Raw genomic sequence first — 13,918 nt, forward strand, 5'->3', positions numbered from 1 at the left:
ATGTGGATTGGAGCAAAACAAACAAAAACCATAAACAGACTGAGAAACACAGCTTTGTGCAATAATTTAAATCTCTTCAATAAAATAGAGAAGCTGCTATTAGTAAAATATACTCACTTTTCATTCTTTACTAATTCAATGATATTTATTATCAAATATTATAATAAATGCTGTTTGAGCCCAAATATAAATCTGATTTGTGACTTGCCTTCAAGAACTACTGTATTGTCATGGAGAACAGAGGATGTTATGATTGGGAAGCAGTGATGGAGCAGTGGAAGGGGTCTTCTGGAAACCTGGCAGAATTCCATTTATTGACCTGGGTGGCAGTTCTATAATAATTAAGTTATGCATCTGCATTCTATGTACTTTTTGGTGTATGTGTTATATTCACAATAAAAAAAAGTCTTTAATTGTAGTATGTGATTTGTATATCAATTTAAAAAAATTACATGGGATATTCATGAATAAACCTTGAGGAATGTTTCTTAGACAATGCACCAAAAGCACAGACAACAGCACAAGTTAATTAGCTTGATTTAGCGATTCTGCAATGTATACATATTGAAAGCAACAAGTTGTACAATATATATATAATTTTTATTTATCAGTAAAAAAAGTACAAGCAACCAAAGGAAAAAAATAGAAAAATTGGACTTTATTAAAATTAGAGACTTATGCTTCAAAGAATACCATTGAGAAAGTAAAAATATAACCCACAGAATGGAAGAAAAGATTTTCAAATTATCTGTCTGATAAGAGTCTGGTATCTAGACTATATAAAGTTATTATGACTCAACAATGAGACGACAAGGCTGGATGTAGTGGCTCATGCCTTTAATCCCAGTGCTTTAGGATGCCAAGGTGGAAGGATTGCTTGAGGCCAGGAGTTTGAGACCAGCCTGAGCAACATAGTAAGACCTCATCTCTATGAAAAATTTAAAAATTGGCTGGCCATGATGGCAGGCACCTGTAGTCCTAGCTACTCTGGAAGCTGAGGTGAGAGGATTGCTTATGCCTAACAGTTTGAGGTTGAGCTATGATTATGTCACTGCACTCCAGCCTGGGCAACATAGCAAGACTCTGCCCCCAAAAACGAAAAAAAAAAAAAAAAAAAAAGACAACCCTATTTTATAATGGGCAAGAGGTTTGAATAGACATTTTTCCAAAAAAGATATACAAATGGTCAATACGCACATGAAAAGATGCTCAATATCATTAATCACCAGAGAAATGCAAATCAAAAACATAATGAAGTATCACTTTATAGAATCTAGGATAGCTGTACTTAAAAAGACAGACAATAAAAAGTGTTGGCCAGGATGTGAAGAAATTAGAACTCTCATACATTGCTGGTGTGAAAGTGAAATGGTATAGCCACTTTGGAAAAGGATTGGATATTTCCTCAAAAAGTTAAGCACAGAATTACCATATGTCCTAGTAATTCCATTTCTATTACCATATATCTTAGTAATTCTATTTCTAAACAGGAAAAATAAAAACATGAGTTCACACAAAAACTTGTAGATTAATTTTTATAGCAATAGCAAAAAAGTAGAAAAAAAACTGTCATCAAATGATAGAAAAATAAAATAGGGTGTACTCATACAATGAAATATTATTCAGTCATATAAAAGAATGTATTGATTCATGCTATAGCACAGATGAACATTAGAAATATTATGCGAAATATATATGTGAAAGAAGCCATAAAAGGTCACACACTGTATAATTCCATTTATAAGAAATGTTCAGAATAGGCAAATCCATAAATAGAGAGAGTGTGTTAGTGGTTGTCAGGGACTATGAAGGAGGAGGGACGGGAGAATGACTACTATAGGGTACAGGACGTATTTTTGGTGTAAGAGAAAATGGTATGAAATTAGTGGTAATTGTTGTAGGACTGAATGTGTTAAAAATCACTGACCAGCCAGGCACTGTGGCTCACGCCTGTAATCCCAGCTCTTAGGGAGGCAGAGGTGGGAGGACAGTTTGAGTCCAGGAGTTTGAGACCTGCCTGGGCAATATAGCGAGACCCCACTCTCCACAAAAAGGAAAACAAAAAAAGACAAAAAAAAAAAAAAAAGCGTAAAAACCACTGACAGATATACGCTAAAAAGCTGAATATTCTGGTAGGTGAATATTATCTCAATAAAATAAATAAAATACAAAGTATGGGATAATTTCATTCTTTGTAATGATTATGTTTGACTAAATTATAGATTGTACAAAGAGAGTAATAGGAAATAAATTTGAAAATATAAATTGAAATCAAATTATAAAGGGCTTTCAGTAGAGAACCATTACCTGTTGGTAGAGAACCATTAAAGATTTCTGAGGCCAACCATGGTGGCTCACACTTGTAATCCGAGCACTTTGGGAGGCCAAGGCGGGTGGATCAACTGAGGTTGGGAGTTCGAGACCAGCCTAGTCAACATGGGGAAAATACAAACAACAACAAAACAACAAAAAAAAGCCGAACAAGGTGGTATATGCTTATAATCCCAGCTAACAGAGAGACTGAGGCAGGAGAATCACTTGAACTCAGGAGACAGAGGTTGCAGTGAGCTGAGATCATGGCACTACACTCCTGCCTGGGTGACAGAGTGAGACTCTGGCTCAAAAAAAAAAAGATTATTGAGAAAGTGAGGAATGTGATTAGAGCATGGTTCAGGAAATTTAGCCTCATTTTCATTCATCTCTGCATCTTTTCTAGCCTTTGTACTAGAGAGGACAGTGATTATGTACTTTGTAGCTTAGTTTTTCTCTTAAGGAATACATATGATTTTAGAAATTTCCCCCCAAAGAACTGGATCATATTAGCCTAGTAAATTGAATTATATATACTTTTGTAATAATATAAAGCATATGGATATATATAAGCATTACCTCATTTCATAGAAAAAAGGTAATAAGAAAATGAAAGTGAGATTTTGGTTATGCTTACTAATACACATCCCTGATTTGGAGAACTGGAAAGGGAAATCATGACCGTATCAGTCTAAGTCTCAACAAGATGTTGTATTAGGATAATTCAGTGAGGGTTGTCAAGGACTGTAAAGGATCTGAAAATTGACCTAGCAAACTAATCTGCCATAGTTTCATGAATGCTGATAGAAGACACAAGCCATCTGGGTCAGAGATAAAGGACTTTTGCGTTTTATCATAGTTCATTTCTACTTTAGTTGATGGAAGAGTTAACTAGTTACATAATTTTTAGAAGTGTAATCAAATTAATACTTGAAAGATCCAATAAATGTATTGTAAAATAATATATTCAATGCAGAAATTGCATAAAACCTGTTTCTCACATTGCTCTTTGAATATATACTTAAGAGACATTTGAGAGCCTATAGCAAATATTAGCTTTTTGGATTGAAAACTACAAACTAAAATAAAATGTTAAGGAAATCCAAAGTAAATCACTTGAATTTATACCAAGCACTCAATTTTCTCAACACAGTTCTTCAGAATACAGTTTCAGTAAAAGTGTTAACCGCAGATTCATTTTTTACAATAGCTTTTGTTAATGTAACATTCCACAGCAGGGGGGAAAATTTTTACAGTGAGTGTTTTCTACAATATTCCAAGAGATCTGTGTAGCTTAATCGACACAAAACAATACTGTTTTTTTTTCTTAAATGTGTTCTAGAAATCACATAAAACAATCCTTCCTGTAACTGCAATTGTATTTTATTTTATTTAAATCTGATGAACTGCATGGGCATACAACACAATCTGAGGGCGACTGAGCCAGCAGAGTATATCTACAATCAGGCAGTATGCTGAGAACTAGCAAGCAGGGGAAAATGAGGCTTGGGGGACTACGGGGAATGAATCTGGAAGCAGCAATTTTTTTAGAATAATTTGAAAACCCTTTGTTTTGAAGGATTTGGTTACCTAATTAGGTTAGAGAAACTTGTGTGCTTTGTACACAAGGAGAGATGATCTCTATGCTTTTCCTAGGTTCTCAAAGCCATTTGCTTCAATTATATGACCTCCACTAAAGTGCTCAAGGCCTGGCCTATGATATGTTTTCTGTGGTCTTCCAAATGCTGATCCATTCATTAAGAGACTTGGCTTCAGGGCATCAGATTGCTGCATTTCTTGTAAATCAGCTTAGTGGCAACAAAATCCAATTTGTCTCTAGACATTGGGTTTTGTTAGCTGAGCTCTTCTATTTTGCTGTTTCTTGGTTTAAGAAGAGCTGCAAATAGGTCTGCGGAGCTATTTGGTTATCAGTTTTACTTACTGTCAAAAGATCTGACTGTATAACTTTTGTTCTTAGTTACTTGCTGTATGTAATTTATTTTATTTTTGTCTACTAAAACATTTTCCTTTTTCTTAAGCACAAATAACAAATGACTAAGAATTAGAACATGCAATCTCTCCTTTCATCTCTTAATCCCCCACGTATAACCTGTTGCATTAAGATAATGCTTTGGGGAATGTGCTATGGGTTTCCACAACGTGTATGATTGCTAATGAGCTGGGATAGGCTCGGCTCTGATTTCTCTAAATCTGGAGTTCCTATGAGTGTGGAGAAATACATATTAAAGAATTAAAGATAAGATATAGGAGAATGTTCATGAAATATATCTTAACTAGTTCTTCTGGCTGAAATAAGACGGAGAAACTGGGAACAACATTTCCTAAACTAAATAGAATTTGGTTCAACTTTGTGTGTGGTAAGAGGAAAGAACAGACCGCCTTAGGAAACTCAGACCATTGCCCCTTGCCTCAAGACTGCGCATAACATAATCGTTTGTTTTTGCCTGAATTGCCCAGATGCTCAAAGCCATTTATAATGCTACAGTGACTATTAATTTTTTAATTTCTGAATTATTGTCAGGATTTACATATATATATATATATATTGTTTGTATAGGTGATGTATGTGTCTGCATATGTATAGAAAATATATACATTTACCTATAATTGGTTTTGGAAACAAGTGAGATATAAATAACATGATAAAGAACAATGATGTGATTTTGTGGTTGGTAAGATGGCCGAATAGGAACAGTTCTTGTCTGCAGCTCCCAGCGAGATCAATACAGAAGTAGGGTGATTTCTGCATTTCCAACTAAGGTACCCAGCTCATCTCACTGGGACAGGTTAGACAGTGGGTGCAGCCCACAAAGGGAGAGCTGAAGCAGGGTGGGGCATTACCTCATCTGGGAAGTCCAAGGGGTTGGGGAACTCCCTCCCCTACCCAAGGGAAGCCATGAGGGACTATGTAGTGAGGAATAGGCCTGCCTTACAAGAGCTCCTGAAGGAAATCCTGAACATAGAAAGGAAAAACCAGTACCAGCCACTGCAAAAACATACCAAATTGTAAAAACCATTGACACTATGAAAAAACTGCATCAACTAATGGGCAAAATAACCAGCTAGCATCATAATGACAGGATCAAATTGACACATAACAATATTAATCTTAAATGTAAATGGGCTAAATGCCCCAATTAAAAGACACAGACTGGCAAATTGGCTAGAGTCAAGACCCATTGGTGAGCTGTATTCAGGAGACCCATCTCATATGCAAAGAAGCACATAGGCTCAGAATAAAGGGATGAAGGAATATTACCAAACAAATGGAAAGAAAAAAAAAGCAGGGGTTGCAATCCTAGTCTTTGATAAAACAGACTTTAAATCAACAAAGATCAAAAAAGACAAAAAAGGGCATTACCTAATGGTAAAAGAATCAATGCAACAAGAAGAGCTAATTCTCCTAAATATATATGCTCCCAATACAGGAGCACCCAGATTCATGAAGCAAGTTCTTAGAGACCTACAAAAATACTTAGACTCCCACACAATAATAGTGGGAGACTTTAACACCCCACTGTCAATATTAGATCAACAAGACAGAAAATTAACAAGGATATTCAGGACTTGAACTCAACTCTAGACCAAGTGGACCTAATAGACATCTATGGAACTCTCTATCCCAAATCAACACAATATACATTCTTCTCAGCACCACGTCGCACTTAGTCTAAAATTGACCACGTAATTGGAAGTAAAACACTCCTCAGCAAATGCAAAAGAATTGAAATCATAACAAATAGTCTCTCAGACCACAGTGTAATCAAATCAAAATTCAGGATTAAGAAACTCAGTCAAAACTGCACAACTACATGGAAACTGAACAACCTGCTCCAGAATTACTACTGGGTAAATAACAAAATTAATATAGTAGCAAATCAGTTCTTTGAAATCAATGAGAACAAAGACACAATGTACCAGAATCTCTGGGACACAGCTAAAGCAGTGTTTAGAGGGAAATTTATAGCACTAAATGCCCACAGGAGAAAGTGGGAAAGATCTAAATAGATACCCAATAGACATCACAATTAAAAGAACTAGAGAAGCAAGAGCAAACAAATTCAAAAGCTAGCAGAAAACAAGAAATAACTAAGATCAGAGCAGAACTCAAGGAGATAGAGACACAAAAAACCGTTTAAAAAATTCAGTGAATCCAGGAGCTGTATTTTTTTTTTAAGATAAACAAATAGATAGACAGCTAGCCAGACTAATAAAAAAGAAAAGAGAGAAGACCCAAATAGACAAAATAAAAAATGAGAAAGGGGATATCACCAGTGATTCCCCAGAAATACAAACTATCATCAGAGAAAACTATAAACACCACTATGCAAATAAACTAGAAAATCTAGAAGAAATGAATAAATTCCTGGATACATATACCCTCCCAAGACTAAACTAGGAAGAAGTAGAATCCCTGAATAGACCAATAATAGGTTCTAAAATTGAGTCAGTCATTAATAGCCTACTAACCAAAAAATGCCCAGGACCAGACAGATTCACAGCAGAATTCTACCAGAGGTACAAAGGGGAGCTGGTACCATTCCTTCTGAAACTATTCGAAACAATAGAAAAAGAGGGAATCCTCCCCAACTCATTTTATGAGGCCAGCATCGTCCTGATTCCAAAACCTGGCATGGACACAACAAAAAAAGAAAATTTTAGGCCAACTGAACATCAATTCAAAAGTCCCCAATAAAATACTGGCAAACCAAATCCAGCAGCACATCAAAAAACTTATCTACCAGGCTTCATCCCTGGGATATGAGGCTGCTTCAACATATGCAAATCAATAAATGTAATCCATCACATAAACAGAACCAATGGCAAAAGCCACATGATTATCTCAATAGATGCAAAAAAGGCCTTCGATAAAATTCAACTCCCCTTCAGGCTAAAAACCCTCAATAAACTAAGTATTGATTGAATGTATCTCAAAATAATAAGAGCTATTTATGACAAACCCATAGCCATTATCATACTGAATAGGCAAAAACTGGAAGCGTTCCCTTTGAAAACTGGCATAAGATAAGTATGCCCTGTCTCACCACTCTTATTCAACATAGTGTTGGAAGTTCCAGCCAGGGCAATCAGGCAAGAGAAAGAAATAAAGGTATTCAGTTAGAAAGAGAGGAAGTCAGATTGTCTCTGTTTGCAGATGACATGATTGTATATTTAGAAAATCTTATCATCTCAGCCCACAATCTCCTTAAGCTGGTAAGCAACTTCCACAAAGTCTTAGGATATAAAACCAATATGCAAAAATCACAAGCATTCCTATACACCAATAATAGACAAACAGAGAGCCAAATCATGAGTGAACTCCCATTCACAATTGCACAAAGAGAATAAAATACCTAGGAATACAACTTACAAGGGATGTGAAGGACCTCTTCAGGGAGAACTAACAAACCAGTGCTCAAGGAAATAAGAGAGGACACAAACAAATGGAAAAACATTCCATGCTCATGGATAGGAAGAATCAATATTGTGAAAATGGCCATATTGCCCGAAGTAATTTATAGATTCAATGCTATTCCCATCTAACTACCATTGACTTTTTTCACAGAATTGGAAAAAACTTTAAATATCATATGGAATCAAAAAAGAACCCATATAGCCAAGATAATCCTAAGCAAAAAGAACAAAGCTGGAGGCATCACACTACCTGAATTCAAACTATACTACAAGACTACAGTAACCAAAACAGCATGGCACTAGTACCAAAACAGAGATGTAGACCAATGGAACAGAACAGAGGCCTCAGAAATAATGCCAGACATCTGCAACCATCTGACCTTTGACAAACCTGACAAAAACAAGCAATGGGGAAAGGATTCCCTATTTAATAAATGGTGTTGAAAATACTGGCTAGCTATATGCAGAAAGCTGAAACTGGACACTTAATTTACACCTTATACAAAAATTAACTAAAAATGGATTAAAGATTTAAACATAAAACATAAAACTATAAAAACCCCATAGAAAACCTAGGCAATACCATTCAGGAGATAGGCATGGGCAAGGACTTCATGACCCAAACACCAAAAACAATGGAAACAAAAGCCAAAATTGACAAATGGGATCTAAACAAAAGGGCTTCTGCACAGCATAAGATATTATCATCAGAGTGAACAGGCAACCTACAGAATGGGAGAAATTTTTTGCAATCTATCCATCTGACAAAGGGCTAATATCCAGAATCTACAAGGAACTTAAACAAATTTATAAGAAAAAATCAAACAGCCCCATCAAAAAGTGGGCAAAGGATATGAACAGACACTTCTCAAAAGAAGACATTTATGCAGCCAACAAATATATGAAAAAAAGCTCATCATCACTGGTCATTAGAGAAATGCAAATCAAAACCATAATGAGATACCATCTCATACCAGTTAGAATGGTGATCATTAAAAACTAAGGAAAACAACAGATACCGTAGAGGATGTGGAGAAATAGGAACACTTTTACTCTGTTGGCGGGAGTGTAAATTAGTTCAACCATAGTGAAAGGCAATGTGGCAATTCCTCAAGGATCTAGAACCAGAAATACCATTTGACCCAGCAATCCCATTACTGGTTATACACCCAAAGGATTATAAATTATTCTATAAAGGCATATATATATATGTATGAAGTCATAAAGACACATGCACATGTATGTTTATTGCAGCACTATTCACAATAGCAAAGACTTTGAACCAACCCAAATGCCCATCAATGGTAGACTGGATAAAGAAAATGTTGGCCGAGCGCAGTAGCTCAAGCCTGTAATCCCAGCACTTTGGAAGGTCAAGGCAGGCAGATTACGAGGTCAGGAGATTGAGACCATCTTGGCCAACATGGTGAAACTCCGTCTCTACTAAAAATACAAAAATTAGCCATGTGTGGTGGACCGCGCCTGTAGTTCCAGCTACTTGGGAGGCTGAGGCAGAAGAATCGCTTGAACCTGGGAGGCAGAGGTTGCAGTGAGCTGCAATCACGCCCTTGTACTCCAGCCTGGTGATGAAGCAAGACGCCGTTTAAAAAAAAAAATAAAGAAAATTTGGCACATATACACCATGAAATACTATGCAGCCATAAAAAGGATGAGTTCATGTCCTTTGCAGGGACGTAGGTGAAGCTGCAAACCATCATTCTCAGCAAACTAACACAAGAACAGAAAACCAAACACTGAATGTTCTCACTCATAAGTGGCAGTTGAACAATGAGAACACATGGACACAGGGAGGGGAACATCACACACTGCGCCTGTTGGGTGGTGGGGGCTAGGGGAGAGATAGCATTAGGAGAAATACCTAATGTAGATGACAGGTTGATGGGTGTGTCAAACCACCATGGCACATGTATACCTATGTAACAAACCTGCACATTCTGCACATGTATCCGAGAACTTAAAGTATAATAATAATAATAAAAGAACAGATGGTGTATGCAGAATGCTTTTTTTTTTCTGTCTGTAGCTTTAGTTAGCATTTTCTATCAAGGCAATGCTAAAGCTCATTATGAACAGGAAATACAGAAAGAAGACACAAAACAGAAAGCAAATTAAAAAATAGGTCTTGGCCAGGTGTGGTGATTCATGCCTGTCATCCCTGCACTTTGGGAGGCTGAGGCAGGAGGATTGCTTGAGGCCAGGAGTTTGAGACCAGCCTGGGAAACATAGTGAGACCTCACCTCTATAAGAAAAAAAAAAAAATTGCCAGACATGGTGTCTCATACCTGTAGTCCCAGCTACTTGGAAGGCTGAGGTGGGAGGATCATTTGAGCCCAGGAGTTGGAGACCACGGTGAGCTATAGTTTCACCACTGCACTCTAGCCTGGGCAACAGCCTGAGACCCTGACTCTAAAACAAAGAAAGAAAGAAACAAAATGTCTTGTGAGGGCTGATTACAGTTTAGCAGAAGCAGCCTTTTGATTTTCCCTTCTTTCTAATACCAGGGATTTTGCAATATCAGATTGCAAAACTGGATGTGATGTGGCAACTTGGAGACTCAATATCTGTTAGCAAAAAAGAGGATTGTAATTACAATCTAAGCTTCAGAGCTGGGTGAGCCTGACATTTGAGAAAATGGATAGGGCCAGCCCTTTTGTCTCCCTCTGCCCCCACCTCCTTCCCTCTCTGGGACCCAAGTTCTCTTGCTGCCCAGCCAAGCCTGTCATCTCAAGAAGGCACTGAAGCTGCTGAACCTTTCTGCTCTGCTCTGCCCACCTAAATATAACCACCCACAGTCTCTGTTCGGAGATGGAATCTGGTGAGATATGTATAATACATTCACAGTAGATGTCAGATAATAGAAGAATTCATTCTCTTCTCAGATCTAATGGGGAACACACTATTATCACCTTTCCAAGCTGTTTCAGCAATTCAGATTATCTCAGGATTTAGACACTGAGATGTCAAATTAGGGGTCAACTGTCCCTTGCTCCCCCTCCGCTGTGCCCTCATCTTCCTGTCTCTCATCGATACTTGCTGTCTGCAAATAACCCGGACTCTGAATTTTTCCATGTGAAAGGAAGGATTTTGAGCTAGCTCTTTTTGGCTAAAGCTGATAATAAGGATTGGAAAGTAGCTTAGTTCCTAATTGAGGTTCTCTCCCTGTCTCTAAGTAGAAAAACTCATGGAATATTTATCAGAGAAGACTTATACGTTTAGTTGCTTAGAACATTTTGTTTTAGAAATAAATATTTAGGGATACAGCCATTCATGGTGTTTTTGTGAACTTACCCCTTATGAATGAATGCATGTGATATATTCATTCACCTCTTTGTAGAAGCTTTGATCCTTTGGCATAAAACAGGAAGTAGTAATATTTGAGATATCCTGGCAGTATAGATTTGGGAGGGTGGAGTTAGCTTTGACCAGGTGATCTCTGCATATCAGACTATTAAAGGCAGTGCCTTTACAGAATGTTGGCTTGGCTGTGACTCATGCTTTTCTTTGCAGTCCCTAAAAAGGCTTTATTCCGTCTCTTTGTCCTTTCCCAAGTCATTTGAAAATAAATAGAAGAGAGAATAATGTGATCAGGGGCTCTAATTATATTTATTGCTTATGTAGGGTTGTCGTAGGTACAGAAATGTTTCTTTATTCTTTATGTCTTGCACATCTGAAATGTGTCATAATAATTAAATGATATTTTAAAAAACTAAACAGAATGGTTTTAGGGAATTAGTCCTACATAGTCACATGACTCATTTGCATAGATCCTAGTATGGTCATTGGTTGGTCATTTCCATTTTTTCTGTTTTTCTACTTCTTAAACACAGTGGAATTTTATTCTTTTTGTTGTTGTTGCTGCCTTTTTCAATCTTGAATAGGACTAGTTGATTCCCACCTTCTCTGAGATACAGAAAAAAATAAGTGTGTACTGCCACTTGCTTAAAGATCAGCAGTTTCCATCTCTGCAGGTCAGGAGGGACGTGAATACAATGTGTTTGGTCAATAAGCACAGATATTTGCAATGCTAACTGTATCCATTTCAGAAACACAGAAAGTTGAATGTTTAATTGAAAGTTCAGAAAGGCCAAACAGTAGATGACAGCTAATACCATTTGAAAAAAATATGTTTAAAATGTGCAGACAAGCTGGGCAAGGTGGGTCACGCCTGTAAGCCCAGCACTTTGGGAGGTGAAGGCAGGTGGATCACCTGAGGTCAGGAGTTCAGGACCAGCCTGGCCAACATGGTGAAACCCCATCTCTACTAAAAAATACAAAAATTAGCCAGGCATGGTGGTGCATGCCTGTAATCCCAGCTACTTGGGAGGCTGAGGCAGGAGAATTGCTTGAACCTGGGAGGTGGAGGTTGCAGTGAGCTGAGACTGATCCATTGCATTCTAGCCTGGGTAACAAGAGCGAAACTCCGTCTCAAAAAAAAAATGCAGACAAAAGATTATTTGCCTATAAACAAAATTGATAATTTATAATCACATGATGGATTGGATCTCTTTCATAAATATGTGAATGAGATGGGGTCAAGGCAGTAAAGTTGATCATGGAACTTTACCTTGTCAATCCTCAGGAGTTAGTGATACCAGTTGGGAATAAATGCTGTAGCCTGGCTGACCAACTGATATCTATATCCCAATCCAGTGGCACATCAATAATTTTTGTAAAGTAAAAAGAAAAAGAGGGAGAGGGAACACTTTGTTTGGCAGCTGTGGGCGAAAATGTCCCAGGAAAGAAAGCTACATGCTGGTGTCTTAATGGCCGCCAGGACCACCCTGTGTGGACATGTAGGTTGTACTCTGCATGACTCCTGGGGCATTATTTACATAGATCCCTAAAGGAATGACGCTCTCTATAGTTGTGCAATCTCACCCCTGGTGGTAATCATTTATTTGGGAACCTGGAAATGTTTCCAGAAGTATCCCTTGTGAAGGACAAAGGTCTACTGTGTATCTTGCATATTTCATTATTAACCCTGTAACTTGTGCTTAATAACTACTTAAGTATCTATTTAGTAATAAAATGAGAGAAATGCAACTTTTAAAAAACAGCTTTATAGAGACATGATTCACATATTATAAAATTCACCTGTTTATAGTATATGGTGATTTTTGGCATATTCATGGAGTAGCACAACTATCACCATGATCAATTTTAAAACATGTCATCACCACCCCACCCCCAGAAAAATAAACCTCATGCCCATTAACAGTCATTCTCTGTTCTTTCCTTACCCCAGCTCCCGGCAACCACTTATCTACTTTCTGTCTCTACAGATTTGCTGAGTCTGGACATTTCATATAAATAGAACCATATACTGTGTGGCCTTTTGTGACCAGCTTCTTACACTTAGCATAATGTTTGCAAGATTTATCTATTTTGAAGTAGCATATATCAATACTTCATTTCTTTTTATGGCCAGGTTATATTCCATTGTATGGCTATACCACATTTTATTTATCCATTTGTTAGCTGATGGACATCTGAGTTGCTTCTACTTTTTTGGCTGTTATGAATAGTGCTGTTGTGAACATTCATGAACATTTTGTGTGGACATAAACTTTTAATTCTCTTTGGTATACATCTAGGAGTGAAATTGCTAGAGAGAAAGGCAACTTTTAATTTAGAAATCTCTATATTATTAGCTTTTATATTTAAAGTCATCTTATTAATGGTATATATTTGGCTTGGCCGGTAATTCTGAGTCCTGCACCAAACCTTAACCCTGCAATCCCCATCCATGTTGTGAGCTGGTAGGTGAACCACAGAAAATTGAAATGTACTACAGGGTTAGTCTCTTTGAACAGGGTCATACGTACATTGAATTCACTCTGATTTATTATTTTGCTACTGCACTTGGAACACAGACAGTATTCACTAAGAATTGGAACTATAGAAACAGAGGTTCCCTGTTTTCATTAGCCAACTCTCAAAGGATGGATGGAGCCAATTTCAGACTACTCTAGCGCTCTTGCTCTCTCAGTTGCTTGCCATCCTTCTTTCTTTTGGCCTTTTTGCATTTCATTAGTGTCACTTACAGAGCTAAGAGAACACAGATAATTCAGCCAAAGCATTTTTATAGTCTTTAGATGAAAAGAACTTTTAATATCTGTGTCATCTTGGTTTCTATGTCCCTTGTAAATTA

At 37.2% G+C, this 13,918-nt stretch overlaps 1 protein-coding gene across 3 annotated transcripts in view; it reads left to right on the plus strand.

Annotated features, from left to right (window-relative positions):
* Positions 1-13,918, plus strand: part of SHROOM3 (shroom family member 3) — a 377,638-nt gene that overhangs the window by 47,534 nt on the left and 316,186 nt on the right. The gene's annotated exons all lie outside the window — the stretch shown is intronic.

This window comes from Sapajus apella, unplaced genomic scaffold (genome assembly GCF_009761245.1).
Source record: "Sapajus apella isolate SASKATOON/1434 unplaced genomic scaffold, GSC_monkey_1.0 scaffold121, whole genome shotgun sequence".
Lineage (NCBI taxonomy): Eukaryota > Metazoa > Chordata > Mammalia > Primates > Cebidae > Sapajus > Sapajus apella.